This window comes from Lactuca sativa, chromosome 7 (genome assembly GCF_002870075.4).
Source record: "Lactuca sativa cultivar Salinas chromosome 7, Lsat_Salinas_v11, whole genome shotgun sequence".
Lineage (NCBI taxonomy): Eukaryota > Viridiplantae > Streptophyta > Magnoliopsida > Asterales > Asteraceae > Lactuca > Lactuca sativa.
Window position 1 is genome coordinate 199477681 of NC_056629.2, and position 16944 is coordinate 199494624.

General features: G+C 39.2%; 1 pseudogene; it reads left to right on the forward strand.

The window, feature by feature from the left end:
- Positions 1-10157: 10157 nt before the first annotated feature.
- On the forward strand, positions 10158-12239 carry LOC111884946 (carboxyl-terminal-processing peptidase 3, chloroplastic-like; annotated as a pseudogene).
- Positions 12240-16944: the final 4705 nt, after the last annotated feature.

The window sequence follows — 16944 nt, forward strand, 5'->3', positions numbered from 1 at the left end:
TATAAGTGACACTTAGTCATTTATATCATTTTCAACCTTTTTCAAAAGCAAATATCAGACTCTCTCAAGTATCATCCAATTTTTATTCAAGATTGTTGGGATTAAAACCCTAATTGTGATTTGATGAACAAGATGCAGAAAACAAGAACAAACACAATAATGAAGATGATGTCGAATGATCACTCGATTTATTGAAATATGAGGGATAAATTACACTTAAAGCATAGACTAAAGAATCTAACACTAAGAAACCTCACGTGGCGGCTACATTTTGCCTCACTCTTAACCCTAATAATGAATAATACATGACTATTTATAGGGAAAAGACAAGTCTTGGGCTTTTAACCTAGAATTCATCAAAGGGGCCCATTGCCATCATCCATGGAGTGCTTTGAAACCCTACAATCTCCCCCTCAAAGTATGGAATGGATGACAATGCTTTAACTTCCAAAATAAGCATCTAGCAAATAAAAAGATCTGCAACGAGGAATATATGAAGCAATCCACGAATGTTGATTCTTCAATAGTCTTCAAACACGGGCTCTAGGATATATAAATCAAGCACTGAAGTAATGTCTTTAAACTTCATTTTCGAATGTAAGCCCAAAGAATCTTCATGAAAACCAAACCCGCCATAAAAACCATCTCAGAACAAAGAAACTGAATCACTTCTTGTCTTTGAAGAGCTCCCCCTCCAAGTCACAACGATCTTCAAATAAGCTAATGATATAAGCCATCAAAAAATATCATGTAACAACCCAAACTTTAAGATTCGTAACGCCACTTGATCGAGAAAATACAAGAAGTCGGAGATATAACAAGTCCTTAGCAGAGCTCGATGAAAAACTTCTGCTGTAAAGGATACTTCTCTGTAAAAACCTTAGTAGAGCTCGATGAAGAACTTCTGTTGTAAAAGCTACCTTCATAATTCTCCCACAAGCTTTATCAAAATTCTTCAACTTTGAAAAGTCACAAATCCAATTTCGAATGGCTATACCAAATTCTCCCCCGATTTATAATAAAAAACATGATTATAAAGCCTTCAAATGGTCATGAGAATGATCTTGAATGAATAAAAAATTTACTATGCTCCCCCGCGACAAAAAGATATACACAAAAATCCGAAAAAAATCGTGAAAACTTGACGTTATAAAAAAACGACTTTTCGAACCGCCAAGACTTGATGGAATCATTATTTTTCTGTTCACAAAAAAATATGAGCGTTGAAAAATCCAAAACTGTTCACCAGCCCTCAAATTTGCAAATTTTTGAAATATAGACTGAAACTGTCACTTTGCTGAAAGTCAGGGGACTAGATAGAAATTCTACATCAATTTCTCCTTGATTTGTAACAATTTCTGAATTTTAGCCAAAATTACCAAGCTGTGAAAACAACAGGTACCAAAAGTGTCAGATCGTTGAAGCTTCAGGGAGCAAAAATGAAACATTACTATCTTCTTCCCCAAATATATTAACCATTAAAAGAATCACTGGCACGGTGAAGAATACGAGTGTTCGCATATGAAACCACAATTACGATTCCAATAAATTCCATCGCTTCCTACCATGAAGACGTAAATCTGAGTCACTTTCGTTTCAAGCACAACCAACCGAACCAAGGTTCATTTCAAGATCGCCATTTATTCACGCGAACACAACCGAACGTTCGGTTCGTTTCTTATTCCAAATCAAGCTTCATCAGGCGAAACTCCTTTCGCTTTCGGTTCATCCTTCGTTCCAAGCATAATCACGCGAACCCAAAGTTAGATCGAGGTTCGTTCCAATTCCGTTGATTATACCCCAAGGCGAGTGTTCACAGGAAGGACTTTTAAGGCAATTTTGACTTTTCGTTTGACCTGCAAGAACAAATGCTCAATCATTCCGATAAGTTCCAATTCCGATTTTGTTTTGATGTGTACCGATTCCGAATGCAATTTCCATTCAGAATGCGTCCGGATTCCCTAGCATAAATCCGAAGGCAAGTTCCAGTTCAACTATGATATTAGTTCTGATTCCTCAAACATTTGTTCGATTGCGAGTGAAAAATGCGTAACATAATTTGCAATTACAACAGCCTTCATTCCGATGTCAGGTCCCTTCCAAAATCAATTCCGAAATCACTCTCCCATTTACTTCCGAAATCTCATCTAATTATCAGATTTGGCTAATATTATGAGATCACGATCAGAATCAGAAATCCAAGAATACCGATTTTGACTTTTCTGCTTTGACAACCAAAATCAATTAACGCCAAACACCAAAATCAATGTTTCTCAACTTAATCTCCGCGCTAAACAGGTTGATTTTGGAACATGATAGATGAACAAAATCAAAATCGATTTTGATAATGATATTTTTCAGAAATCTCAACTCAGGACAGAACTATTAGTGAATTAAATAAAAATCGAGAATTGTGAAATCCAAAAAGAATGCTTAATCGTCATGAAGTTAAACCCATGAATCGAATAAGAATATTGACATTCGAGATTCATAATTTTGTGATTTCAAACACCGATGAACGATAGATGAACAATAAACAACAGTTGAAACTATTGGGCTTTGAAGAAATAGGATGAACAGTAAAGAATAACTCTTTGGGCTAAATCGAAAGGGATTGATCCACAAAGCAATGTATTAATTTCGGACTAAACAATTTATTAGATCAGAAAAAATACGAATCAGGTCGAGAAAAAAAATACCCAGATGAACAGTGCAGTAACATAATTCTCCATGAACAGTTGATTGAAAAAATCTTGATTCCATACCACCAAAACACTAATAATCTTCAATATGTGTAGAAAATCACCAAATCAAGAACCGATACTTCAAAAATCAACAGATTTTCAAAGACCTGCTCTGATACCACTTGTTGGGATTAAAACCCTAATTGTGATTTGATGAACAAGATGCGGAAAATAAGAACAAACACAATAATGAAGATTATGTCGAATGATCACTCGATTTATTGAAATATGAGGGATAAATTACACTTAAAGCATAGACTAAAGAATCTAACACTAAGAAACCTCACGTGGCGGCTACATTTTGCCTCACTCTTAACCCTAATAATGAATAATACATGACTATTTATAGGGAAAAGACAAGTCTTGGGCTTTTAACCTACAATTCATCAAAGGGGCCCATTGCCATCATCCATGGAGTGCTTTGAAACCCTACAAAGATCTTCAATCTAGTAAGTGTTTCTAGCCCTTTCAAGTTAGTATATCACTTAATCTAGTGATTTAACACACTTCCTTCCGTGAAATTGTTCAAAAGGTTGATTTTTCAAGTTTCACCAAGAACACACACTAGTGTTCTTGGACTTTTAGCTCATTTCAAGCTTCTATATTGTAAGTACTTCTATCCTAGAGTAGCATAGAGCTTGTTATACTTCTTTACATCAAGAAAACACAAGGAAACACCAAGATCAAAGTTGTTTACGGTCCAAGAACACCTTGGACCGTAAACCCTTCTTTAAGGGCCAAAGTGACCCTAGTCCCTTCCTATGCCTTAGTAACTAACATGGATCCCTTCATTGATATGTTAAGGACTTGAAAACATGAAAATACCATATTCCATAGGGGTTTATGACCGTAAACCCAAAGGGAAATGGTCTTAGGGCCATAAACTCCCCAAAGGAGGGAAATAGTGCCCTAACTTCCTCCTTAAACTTATACATCAAGTAGAAATGCTTCTAGGGACTTATAAGCCTTCAAACCAACAAATGGTCAAATGAGTATCAGCTTACGGCCGTAAACTCAAGGGTTTACGACCGTAAACTCAATGAGTTGTGGTCACAAAACCATAAACTCAAGAAAGGGGTTTTTTTGAACCCTAAACCCAATAGCTTTGTCCTACAACACTTAGATGCAATCCTTGGGGCTTAAAACACTTATATAAAGTGTTTAACTTGTCATAGGATGTCTTAACATTGTTAATTAGTTGTTTAAAGACTAATTGGACACATATATGTATATTTATATGTTAACTAGGATCATTGTGTGTGTACAAGTCTTCACTTGACATCTAACAATCTTGTTTCACCAGTTCATCCATACCACTCACTACAGGTGAGTTTATACCCCTAAATCAATGGTTTAAATGTTTTTAAATGATTTTATGGGGGGGGGGGGAATACAAGCTGAATACTTATAGTTATTATATCAATCACATGTGATTAATAACTACTAAACTAGTAGTTTTCTTACTGTTCAAACTATTTACAGAACTATTTTTACTTCAAACTGTTTTACAAACTCTTTTACTTGTCAAATACTTTTACTTAAACCCTTTTATACTTATTGTCAAATGCATGCCTATGTATGTATAGTTATATAAGTAATGCTTAAAGGGCTTAGGAAGGCTAGCTCGCTTTATCTCCTTTTCCTCATTGGGATGTGGCTTTAGGGCATCGATTATCCGTCTGAAGGTCGTCTAACTATTAGTTATATATTATGTATACATATATAGACATAAAGGTTCTTTCAATCAGTTCCATACCTTTGGGTAGCAAGGGTATACAAACAAGATCTTACATTACTAGTAAGCTACCATAAGGTTACTTTAAGAAGATACTAAGACTATTACTAGAACAATGAAACATACAATGAGTCAGTTCATTCATGATTCAATATGGATAGTACACACAGTACATTACTATACATGCTAGATAGAGAGAGAACACACATTACAGCTAGCACACGCAGAACATTACAGTACATACATGCTAGACAGAGAAAGAGTACACTTTACAGCTAGCACATTCTTTACATATACATTCATGCAGTTATGTGAGCCATTAAACGGGTCATGGCACTTCCTGCCATGACCGTTTTTGTATCCAGAATCTCCTTAATTGGGGATTGTATGAGTTTGCGTATAGATCTATACTGGATTGACTATCCTACACCTTGTTGCTCGCACCAGTGGGACTTGCAAGTCTACGGGTGCCAAATGTCATTTCTTACAGCGTCTTACATTGTCGTTTTACTAGATTCGGTAGCAGGATACAGGCCGATCACATGTTACTTTAAATATCAATTGGTTTAAGGTAGTTAGTAAAGCAGTAGTCACTTATTACAAATACTACAGTACTATGATATTTTCCCATTACATTCACTTCGTGAATATTCACACGATGCACGGTAATGTAAAATCTATATTTTTGGTTAATGATAGTCGGACTTGGGAGAATACCCACTCTTACAAGAGACACACGCACAGATACTAGATGCCTTGGTAAAAGGTTACAATTAGTAGGAAACATAGGGTTTTCTAGGAGAGTTCAAACATTTTACAAAACATCTTACAAAACACCGTACAAAACATCTTACAAACACAGACACTAATATACTTATGATCTCACCAGCTTTAAGTTGATACTCGCTTTCAAAATAACTTGTATTCTCAGGTCACTAGTAGACATATACAGGTGCCAGGTTTTGAGAAGATGGAGTTCGTTCAAGACTCGTCTTTTATTTTGATATGTATATTTTGGTGACTATATAACTTGACAGAACACAACTGAATGAAATTATATTATTAATGCAATGGATGATGTTGTTTCTTGTTTACTACTATTCATTGTGGTGATACTATACATGACGTCCTCCGCCCCAGAACGTTTCCGTCGTTCATGGTTTTGGGATGTGACAGATTGGTATCAGAGCATTGTTTATAGTGAATTGAGTATATCAACCCATAAAAGATATACTAACTATAAATACAAAGGTTTTAAAAATACTCTGACCAAGAGTTTATACTTTAAATATTTAAAATATTTAATTACGTATACGTGTCTGCATTCATACTAAAATCAGTGTCACTAAGGCAGTACAAAAGTATTACGATTGTTGGGCAACACAAGTAGAATTAGAGACATATAGTCAAAATTGGGAATATATAGCCTGATCAACTATATTATCTGAGGGTTGACTAGCATGTGCCTAAGTGTGGTTGTGAGGTTGCAACAAGTTTAAACTTACCCACAATACCACAATGAGAACAATAGAACTTAAATCTAAAATACTATAGGAGTATTTTGCATTACTATAAGTTACTTATGTGCTAGATTCTTATACCTCTCTTCTCGCGTACATTAAATGGTTGGATTCCACCTTCTCGGGGACCTGTACTATCCCAACCAGGGCAATACATGATGGCTAGAAGAAGAACCAGATGATGATCACCCAATTCCTTTGGATGATCATGAAGCTGAAGGGTTTTTAGATGGTTCTGACTCAGAGCCAGAAGTCAACAACCTGCCCCCAGCTGATCACAACCCAAACCATCGTCCAGCATTTCAAGGACCCACACCTCTGTGGGCCACAAACTTGAATAGACGGAGTCAGGAACAAGGTCAACCAATTCCCTACAATGGAGACAGAAGTTTCTACAACCTCACTGACGGAGGTTCTGCTGACAGAGTCCTACCAATCATAGTTCGTAGGATTGCTCGAACACAGAGCAGAGTCGAGCAGCTATCAACCGATTCATGGAGATTGACGCAAATTCTAGCGTTAACATTGTCCGCATTCGCCAGCTAGATTCTGCTCACGAACGGGATCTGGTTCACAATGCAGCTCTTCGGAGGGAACTCGCTGAAACCCGAGCTGAAGTCAGAGAACTCCGAGCTCAGCAAGTAAGAGTTGATAGGCGCATGAGGGACATAGAACGTCTCCTGTCGGGATCAAGAACTCACTCTGGTAGTTCTCGTCGCCGGTAGATTCTCATCAACATCTCTCTTTTGGATATAACCTAGTTATGTAAAACTCTGGTCAAATTCCTTATCTTGTAAATCATAGGCCTGTTAGGTCTTGGTTAGGCTGTAATTCTGTCAAAATTTTCCCATTTTGGTTGATGTAAGGCCTATTTCTGTTTGCCGCTTTTCCCGAACTTGTTACATCTGTAATTCCAGTAATATTGACAGGTACGTAATCTTATGGGAAGTGTTATCCAAATGTGATCATCTATTAGTTCTAGATCTACATCCAATCGTACTGTTGGACTATGAAGAGTTAGTCCATGAGTCGTTTTCATAAATTCTTCCATTAAATTCTTATCAATGTTTTCATCTTCATAAACTACAGATCAGAGATGCCGCCTTGAGAAACCCAAGGCGTAAACCTAATAATAAAACACCACCTACTCCTCAGTTCGACACGACAGCCTTAAATGTTGATGTAGCTGCAGCTGTGGCTATAGCCATGGCTCAATATCATTCATCAGGTTCCAATAGAGGAGGAACCCCATTCCTATCTACTCATGGTGAAAGCCTTGTGCGCTTGAAAGAATGCTCCTACAAGGACTTCACCAACTGCAAGCCATTGTCCTTCCAAGGGACTGGCGGAGTCATTGCCCTCTCGCAATGGTTCGAGAAAACCAAATCGGTTTTCGAAATCTGCTCCTATCCCGAAGAGAGCAAGGTGAAGTTCGCTGCTTGCACCTTTGAAACGAAAGCCCTAACATGGTGGAATAGCCATGTTAAGACGCTATCTCTTATAGTGGCTAATGCTATGGGATGGGAAACTTTAAAAGACCTCATGATTGAGGAGTACTGCCCGAGGGGCGAGATCTAGAAGCTGGAGCAAGAACTGTGGAGCCTAACCATGAAGGGCTCCAACGTAGTCGCCTACACCGCTAGGTTCTGTGAACTGGTGGCCCTCTGTCCCAACATGGTTCCTACAGAGGGAAAGAAAATAGAGAGGTATATATGGGGGCTGATGCCACCATACCAGGGAAATGTATTGGCATCACACCCCCACTACATTTGATAGTTCCAAACGATTGGCACAGTGGCTCATAGACCATGGGGTTTGTATCCCGGCCGCAACAACTACCTTGGGCATCTCAGAACCTGCAAGAACCGCTGATTCCAAGCGAAAGTTTTGGGATGATAAAAAGAAGGCTAAGGCTACCAAAAGGAAGCAGGTTGTGGCAGTACATGTTGCGATAGCACATGCCGCTGCTGCTCCGGTGAGGCAGTACGCTGGAAGTTTGCCCAAGTGCAACAAATGCAACTTTCATCACGTCGGTGCCTGCCGGGAGATGCAGTGCCTGAACTGCAATGGGAACAGGCACACTGCCCGTTTCTGTAAAGCTCCGGCGAAGCCAATCAACCAAGCCCCCGATGCTGGAGTGGGCCGAACTTGCTACGGATGTGGCGAGGTAGGCCACTTCAAAAGGAACTGCCCGAAGTCAGGGTTTGCCGGTGGTGCGACAAGAGTTCTGGTCATAGGCCATGAGGAAGCGGTTGCCGACCCCACAGTGGTCACTGGTATGTTCCTCCTCGATAACTCTTATGCATGCATTCTATTTGATAGTGGAGCGGAGAGGAGTTTCGTGAACCAAAAATTTGCTCATTTACTTAAGCAAAAATCACGAGCACTTACTGAACCGTTCACTGTAGAAATGGCTAATGGAAAGATAGAGAGAACTAGCAGTATATTCATAGGGTGTACCCTAACTCTAGATAGCTATTCATTTTCGATCGATCTCATGTCGGTCTTAATTAAAAGTTTCGACGTCATTATCGGCATGGATTGGTTGAGTTTACATCGTGCCGATATCATGTGTTGCGAAAAGGCCGTTCGCCTTAATCTACCGTCTGGCAAAACCCTAGTAGTTTATGGCGACAAACCCGGCACAAACCTTCGTATCATCTCGAGCATTCAAGCTCAGAAATTCGTGCGGAAGGAATGTAGAGCATTCCTTGCTCACGTGGTCGATGTGAGCCAAGAAACGAAGGACATTCAAAACATTCCAGTAGTACGCGACTTTCCCGACATTTTTCCAGTAGAACTCCCAGGATTACCTCCACAACATCAAGTCAAGTTCCGAATCGACTTAGTTCCAGGGGTTACCCCCGTAGCCAAATCGCCCTATCGTCTAGCACCTGCAGAGATGCAAGAACTGTCCTGTCAACTTAACGAACTGCTCAACAAGGGCTTTATAAGACCAAGTTTCTCACCTTGGGGAATTCTAGTCTTGTTCGTCAAGAAGAAAGACGGATCGTTTCGTATGTACATCGACTACAGGGAGCTCAACAAGCTGACCGTCAAAAATCGTCACTACAAGAAAAATGACCTTTAATGACGCGCAAACAATGACACTCGTTGATTCACGTTACGCATTTTTGGGCGTCCATAAAAATAATGTCAGACTTCCAAAATTTTAAGGATAGTGGACATGCATTTTTGCGTGCCCTTAAATTAGTGTCTCAAGAAAAAAATTAAAAACACGGAGGGTGCTTTATCTTAAACGTGCGTCTTCTGTAGGTGTCGCTTTATAATTTTAAGGAAACGCGCCTTGAGAAGATAACGGGGGAAACGAAACCCTAAAATTTTGAAAACCCGCCTTTCTTTTCTACCTTCTTTTCTTCATCTTCACAATCGACTCTCCCCTTTTGTTTCTCTAATTCGATGGTTGTTTCCCTCTTGCCCTAATCACTTCGTCGCCGCGAATCACACACCGCCAGGCAGTGGAAGAAGATGATGAAGTTTGTCGTTGTCGTATGCCGCCCTCCTTCGCTGTCTCTAACTAAATCTGCCCTTTCTTTATTCTTCGATTCTATGATCTCAGCCTCCTATTCACCCCTCTAAAGCCTTACTTGTAAGTCCACACCACGCTTGTTCTTATCTTGTTATGGAAAATCAAGAAAGATTCGAAAAACCTTATGGTTTCGATGTGAGGCCTCGTTTCTTCTTATCAGTATCGGATTTCTTCTTGGCTGAGGGGACATATTGATGAGACCTGTGAGAATTCTGAGATCGCTCATTGCTCCCTGTGTGACTATGTGAGGATACAGAGATTAATGGCTGTGACAGGGTTTAGCAAAGCTCCTTATTTCTTCTCTACCAGGTATAATAAATGTTGGGTCAAGTCTCTAGCTCTGCATTCTCTCTACCTTTGCATTCTCTCTCTCTCTCTCTCTCTCTCTCTCTAGAAAACCCTAATCACCCTTCTGGTTTTCTGAACCAGGAAAAAGCGTGGTTTGTGTATTTGTAAACCCGATATAGAGATTTTTGGGTCTAATTTTTAGGGATTACAATAAATCCCCCTAAATCCAACCATTACACTTGTTCATTCATTGCCCATAAATCCCTTCATCTTGATTACGATCTACAAACCCCCTAAATCCCCCAGTTAGAGTATCTACCATGGATGCTCTACACCGACCTAATCTCGATCTTAGTAATTCTCCACCCCTTTCATCAATTTACACCAAAACCCCTCAAACACCAACCTCTTCAACTTTTCCCTATAAGTACCGATTATCTTCTTCCAATTTTAATGGTTACCATAGCAAGTGTAAAGTACCAACACCACCTCAAGCTTTACCCAAGGTAAGTTCAAACGAATCAGTTGAATCCAATAAGAAATTGATTGATTCAATCGCTAAAGGTTTGATCGGGCTCGCTGTTGCAGTCTCTTTTTGTTTAGATTCGCCAGCTCTTGACAAGTCCTTGACAATAGCATTCCCATCTTCTCGAACTCATGAGGTAGGTGTTCAGTTCGATCATCTTTTTTAGTAGTTTGTTTGGGTTGTGCAGATAAGGTGTTCGATCTATTGCTTATATGGGTTTGGTAAAATTTGATTTTGTAACAGGTGAATGTTGTGCAGCGAACTCTCGTAGACTTGGGGTTTAATCAGAGAGACTTTTGTTGATCCAACTTTTAATCATCAAGGTACGATTCATTTCTGTTTTTTTATGTCATTTAGTGTCAATAAGTTTAACGTAAGTTTATGTGTTTTCTGTAGACTGGGACTCGAAATTCCAACAAACAATGGTGGAAATGCTTCCACTTAGAACAGCTAATGCCGCATACAACAAGATTAAAGGAATGCTTTCTACTCTTGGAGATCCCTTCACTCGCATTATCAGTCCAAAGGTGGAACTTTTCCCATTATTTTTACAAAAATTATCCATGTGGTTTCTGAAAGAGTTTTCAGTTTTGGACTAAAATTCAGAAACAACAGGGACCATTTTCGTAACTTATTCTTACTCCTAGATTCCAAAAGGGGAAACTTACTCTATTTTCTTTTCGGCAATGATTTGTACATGAATACCAAAGTTTTAGAATTGGAAGTGATGGAAACGTGCAAGGAGTTGGACTATTTGTGAATACTGAACCAGAAACCGGTCATCTGGTTGGTGATGTCGAGACTTGAACCTGAGACCTCAGTTATGGATTCTTATTTATTTTTTAGTTTTAAAAATTTAAAATTTTTTGTTTCAGGTTGTATTGTCCTGTGTTGAGGGTAGCCCAGCTGCTAGAGCTGGAATACATGTAGGAGATGAGTTGATTGAAATAAATGGTGAGAGAGTTAAAGGGATTAGTGGTGAAGCTGCTGCACAAAAGCTCAGAGGTCATGTTGGGACAAGTGTTACAGTCAAAGTGCACAATGTAAGTTTTGTAGGAAGGAATGGAATGGTTGATTCCTTTCCAAAGGATTTTATAGAAATTTGTGCATGTTCACATTTCTGATCTATAGGGAAAAAATTTGGCCATTGACTCTAGTTTTAGAGAGGTGAAACTACCCCGGGAATTCATCAGACTTTCTCCTATATCAAGTGTCATCATTCCTCATAGAACACCAAATGTTCATGTATCCAAAACCGGATATGTAAAGCTATTAGCCTTCTCTCTCCAAATCTTAGTCTTACTTTATAACTTCATATCTTAAACTCATCTAACAACAAGCTTTTGTAAACAGACTGCTGCTACAGATATGAAACACGCCATTTGTGAATTGGAAAATCAGGGCGTTGAATCTTACATTTTGGATCTCCGAAACAATCCAGTAAGTAGCCTAAAGTTGACTTTAGTAAACTTTTATATATGAATCTTGAAAAATGGGATGTTTGTTTGATAAGTGAGGTCTTGAATATGTTTTGTGTAGGTTGTTTTTATACCACTACTCTTAAGTTATCCATTCATAGCCATGTTTACTGGATTTGCTCTCTTGTTGACTTTAAATTGTGCATCCATTATAAAGAATGTTTTATCTGTAAGTTTTTCAGGGACTAAATCTGTCTACTTCATTAATTGCATGCTACTATTAGTTTATTACATAATATAAGATAATATTTTCACATATTTATGCAAAATGCAAGAAATTTTATAATTATTTGTATCTTGATAATTTGGTTTCTTGACATCAACAGGTATCCATCATAACGGGGACATTCATGCTGCAAAATAAAGTTGTGGTAATCTTCGCCTCCTCAGTTCTATAGCTTTTTTTAGGGTTAGATTCATAAAGTAACAATGCACTTTCATTGATTTATTTATTTATTACAAGTTTATAACATCCTAATTTCATTTTTTCTTATTTGAACATTGTACTTTGAAAAATCTACCCAATTATCTTATTGTATAGCTTGAGTGCATAGATGCATTTAATCTTAATAATAATTCAGTTTTATATTATCTTATTGTCAAGTTTGTTTAGTAAGCTTAAGAAGAGTAAACATGGTATCCTTATCTCAATTGTAGTCAAACCACAAGCTTCCGGGGCCAATTCAGTTGCTGAGACATTTTCTGAATTCAAACACCTTCTTCTTGTGTATAAGTTCAATACCAAATTCAGTACTTTCTTGTGTATAAGTTCTATTAGAAGACAAACATATTTTTGATCCCTTTGAGATTTATCCATTTGTCTACTATTGGAATGATTATTTGTATGACATTAACTTTTGTGCAATGTATTATATTTTTTGTATATGGTATTTTATTTTCTATTATGAGACATGAAATGGAAATTTAATTTGAAAATTAGTAAATCTATAAATAATTTTTTTTAAACAGTTAAAATTATGATACACAAAAATGTTTGTCATCTGCATTTATGACATGGCCTTTCTTGACAGGGGCTTTCTTGATACGCATTGTGTGTCATTAACACGCGCGTCGTAAGGTTACGATACGCAAATGCGTGTCGTTTTCCTTTATGACAGGGCCTTTCTTGATACGCATTGCGTGTCGTAAACATGAGTCGTAATTGCGCGTCGTAAATGAGAGTCGTAAATGCGCGTCGTCTCTCTTTATGACAGGGCCTTCCTTGACGCGCATTTGCGCGTCGTCTGAGCCCTTTACGACGCGCAATGAGCGTCGTAAAAGACTGTTTTTCTAGTAATGCGTTATCCTTTGCCTAGGATCGACGATTTATTTGACAAACTTCAAGGGGAGAATTTCTTTTCGAAAATCGACTTGAGATCCGGATATCACCAACTACGAGTGTTAGGGGAGGATGTCCCAAAGATAGCCTTCCGAACTCAATATGGGTACTACGAATTCGTAGTGATGCCGTTCGGATTGACAAATGCGCCTGCTGTATTCATGGACTTAATGAATAGGGTGTGTCGTCCTTACTTGGATCAGTTCGTCATCATCTTCATCGATGACATACTTATCTACTCTCGTAGTAAGGAGGAGCATAGTCAACATCTGTGACAAGTCCTCGAAACATTACGTTCAAAGAAGCTCTACGCGAAGCTCTCAAAATGCGAATTTGGGATTCGACGAGTCTAATTCTTAGGGCACGTGGTTAGCAAAGAGGGAATACACGGTGACCCTTCAAAAATCAAGGCCATTGAGAACTGGTCAGCACCGAAGATGCCTACAGAAATTCGTCAATTTCTAGGCCTCGCTGGCTACTATCGCAGGTTCATCCAGAGCTTCTCCATCATTGCGAAACCTCTTACAACACTGACCCAGAAGGGCGTGGCCTTTGACTGGGAAGAGAAGCTGGAAAGAGCGTTTCAAATGCTCAAACGAGCCTTGTGCACCGCACCAATACTATCCCTCCCTGAAGGAATAGAAGACTTCGTGGTCTATTACGATGCGTCGAATCAAGGACTCGGATGTGTTCTAATGCAGCGAGGTAAGGTCATCGCCTATGCCTCGAGACAGCTAAAGACACATGAGGTCAATTACACGACCCACGATCTTAAACTGGGAGTAGTTGTGTTTGCTCTGAAGATTTGGAGACATTACCTGTACGGTATGAAAAGCACTATCTTTACAGACCACAAAAGCTTACAACACATATTCAATCAGAAGGAGCTCAACATGAGACAACGACGGTGGGTCGAGCTACTCAGCGATTACGAATGCGAAATTCTTTATCATCCGGGTAAAGCCAATGTAGTAGCTGATGCCCTAAGTCGGAAGGAATATTCTGGTCGTAGAGTGAAATCATTGACTATGACTATCCATTCGCACTTGTCCACACAAATTAAGGCGGCTCAGCTCGACGCTTTGAAGCCTAAAAATGTGGCGGGTGAATCGCTGAGAGGGATGGATAAGAACTTGGAGGTTAAGGGTGGCGGAGCTTATTATTTCATAGACCGGATCTGGACCCCGAAACTTGATGGTTTCAGAGACTTGGTCATGAACGAGGCGCACAACACTCGTTATTCCATGCATCCGGGTTCATATAAGATGTATCTGGATCTTAAAAAGTTATACTGGTGGCCTAACATGAAAGCAGAGATTGCTACCTTCGTGAGTAAATGCCTTACTTGCGCAAAGGTCAAGGTCGAATACTAGAAACCCTCCGGTCTACTACAACAGCCCAAGATACCAGAATGGAAGTGGGAGCGGATAACTATGGATTTCATAACCAAGTTGCCCAAGACAACGGGTGGACTTGATACCATATGGGTCATCGTCGATAGACTGACCAAGTCTACACACTTCCTGCCGATCAAAGAAATAGACAAGATGGAGAAACTTACAAGAACTTACATTAGGGAGATTGTACGGCTGCATGGTGTTCCCTTATCCATTATCTCGGACAGAGATAGTAGATTCATTTTGAGGTTCTGGCAGTCGTTACAAAGTTCCTTAGGAACTAGGTTGGACATGAGTACAGCCTACCATCCACAGACCGACGGGCAAAGTGAGAGAACTATCTAAACCTTGGAAGATATGTTGCGAGCCTGTGTGATCGACTTTAGGAAAGCATGGGATACTCATTTACCCCTTGTCGAATTTTCCTACAACAACAGTTATCACACGAGCATAAAGGCTACTCCATTCGAGGCCCTCTATAGCCGAAAGTGCAGATCCCCTATGTGTTGGGCTGAGGTGGGTGATACCCAGTTAGCTAAAGTACGAGTTCCTAACAGCACTCTCACAGGTGCGAAGATCATACGAGAAACGACGGAGAAGATCGTCTAGACTCGTGAACGATTGAAAGCCTCCAGAGACCGACAGAAAAGCTACGCCGATAAACGTAGGAAACCGTTGGAATTCCAGATGGGTCACCGTGTTCTATTGAAGGTCTCACCCTGGAAGGGCTTGATACGCTTCGGAAAGCATGGAAAGCTAAATCCAAGGTACATTGTGCCTTTCGAGATTCTCGCAAGAATCGATCCTATAGCTTACAAACTTAACTTACCGTGCGAACTCAGTAACATACATTCTACCTTCCACGTATCGAACTTGAAAAAGTGTCTGTCCGACGAGACTCTTGTAATCCCACTCGACGAGATCGATATCAATGAGAGCCTCAACTTCATGGAAGAACCAGTAGAGATCATGGACCGAGAGGTCAAGCAAATGAAGCAAAGTCGTATCCCGATAGTGAAGGTTTGCTGGAACGCCAAGCGAGGACCGGAATTCACTTGGGAGCGTGAGGATCAGATGAAACTGAAATATCCTCATCTTTTTACTTAATTATTGTAACTACTTATTTGCTTAAACTCTAATTTAGGGACAAAATTCCTTCTAAGGAGGGGATGATGTGACAACCCGAAATTTCTATTATGTACAACATATCAAGTCAATAGAAGTCAGAATAGTTACTGTTAATTTTCATACTTTTTAGAATAACTTTGAGTATTTTAGGATTAACACTTTAAGAGATATCAGGAGAGAGGATGCACTAGGGTTTATTGTGCAACAATAAAGTCCCGACGCATCAAAATATTAAAGTTTACAGCCTAAACAATGGTGTTTACAGCCGTAAACCCCAAGGAGGGGGGGTATATAAGTGACACTTAGTCATTTATATCATTTTCCACCTTTTTCAAAAGCAAATCTCAAACTCTCTCAAGTATCATCCAAGTTTTATTCAAGATCTTCAATCTAGTAAGTGTTTCTATCCCTTTCAAGTTACTATATCACTTAATCTAGTGATTTAACACACTTCCATCTGTGAAATTGTTCAAAAGGTTGATTCTTCAAGTTTCACCAAGAACACAAGAACACACACTAGTGTTCTTGGACTTTTAGCTCATTTCAAGCTTCTATATTGTAAGTACTTCTATCCTAGAGTAGCATAGAGCTTTTTATACTTCTTTAAATAAAGAAAACACAAGGAAACACCAAGATCAAAGGTGTTTATGGTCCAAGAACACCTTGGACCGTAAAACCTTCTTTAAGGGCCAAAGTGACCCTAGTCCCTTCCTATGCCTTAGTAACTAACATGGATCCCTTCATTGATGTGTTAAGGACTTGAAAACACCAAAATACTATATTCCACAGAGGTTGACGACCATAAACCCAAAGGGAAATGGTCTTAGGGCCGTAAACTCCCCAAAGGAGGGAAATAGTGCCCTAACTTCCTCCTTAAGCTTATACATAAAGTAGAAATGCTTCTAGGGACTTATAAGCCTTCAAACCAACAAATGGTCAAAGGAGTATGAGCTTATGGCCTTAAAATCAAGGGGTTACGACCAGAAACTCAATCAGTTGAGGTCACAAAACCGTAAACTCAAGAAAGGGGTTTTTTTGAACCCTAAACCCAATAGCTTTGTCCTACAACACTTAGATGCAATCCTTGGGGCTTAAAACACTTATATAAGGTGTTTAACTTGTCTTAGGATGTCTTAACATTGTTAATTAGTTGTTTAAAGACTAATTGGACACATATATGTGTATTTATATGTTAACTAGGATCATTGTGTGTCTACAAGTCTTCACTTGACACCTAGC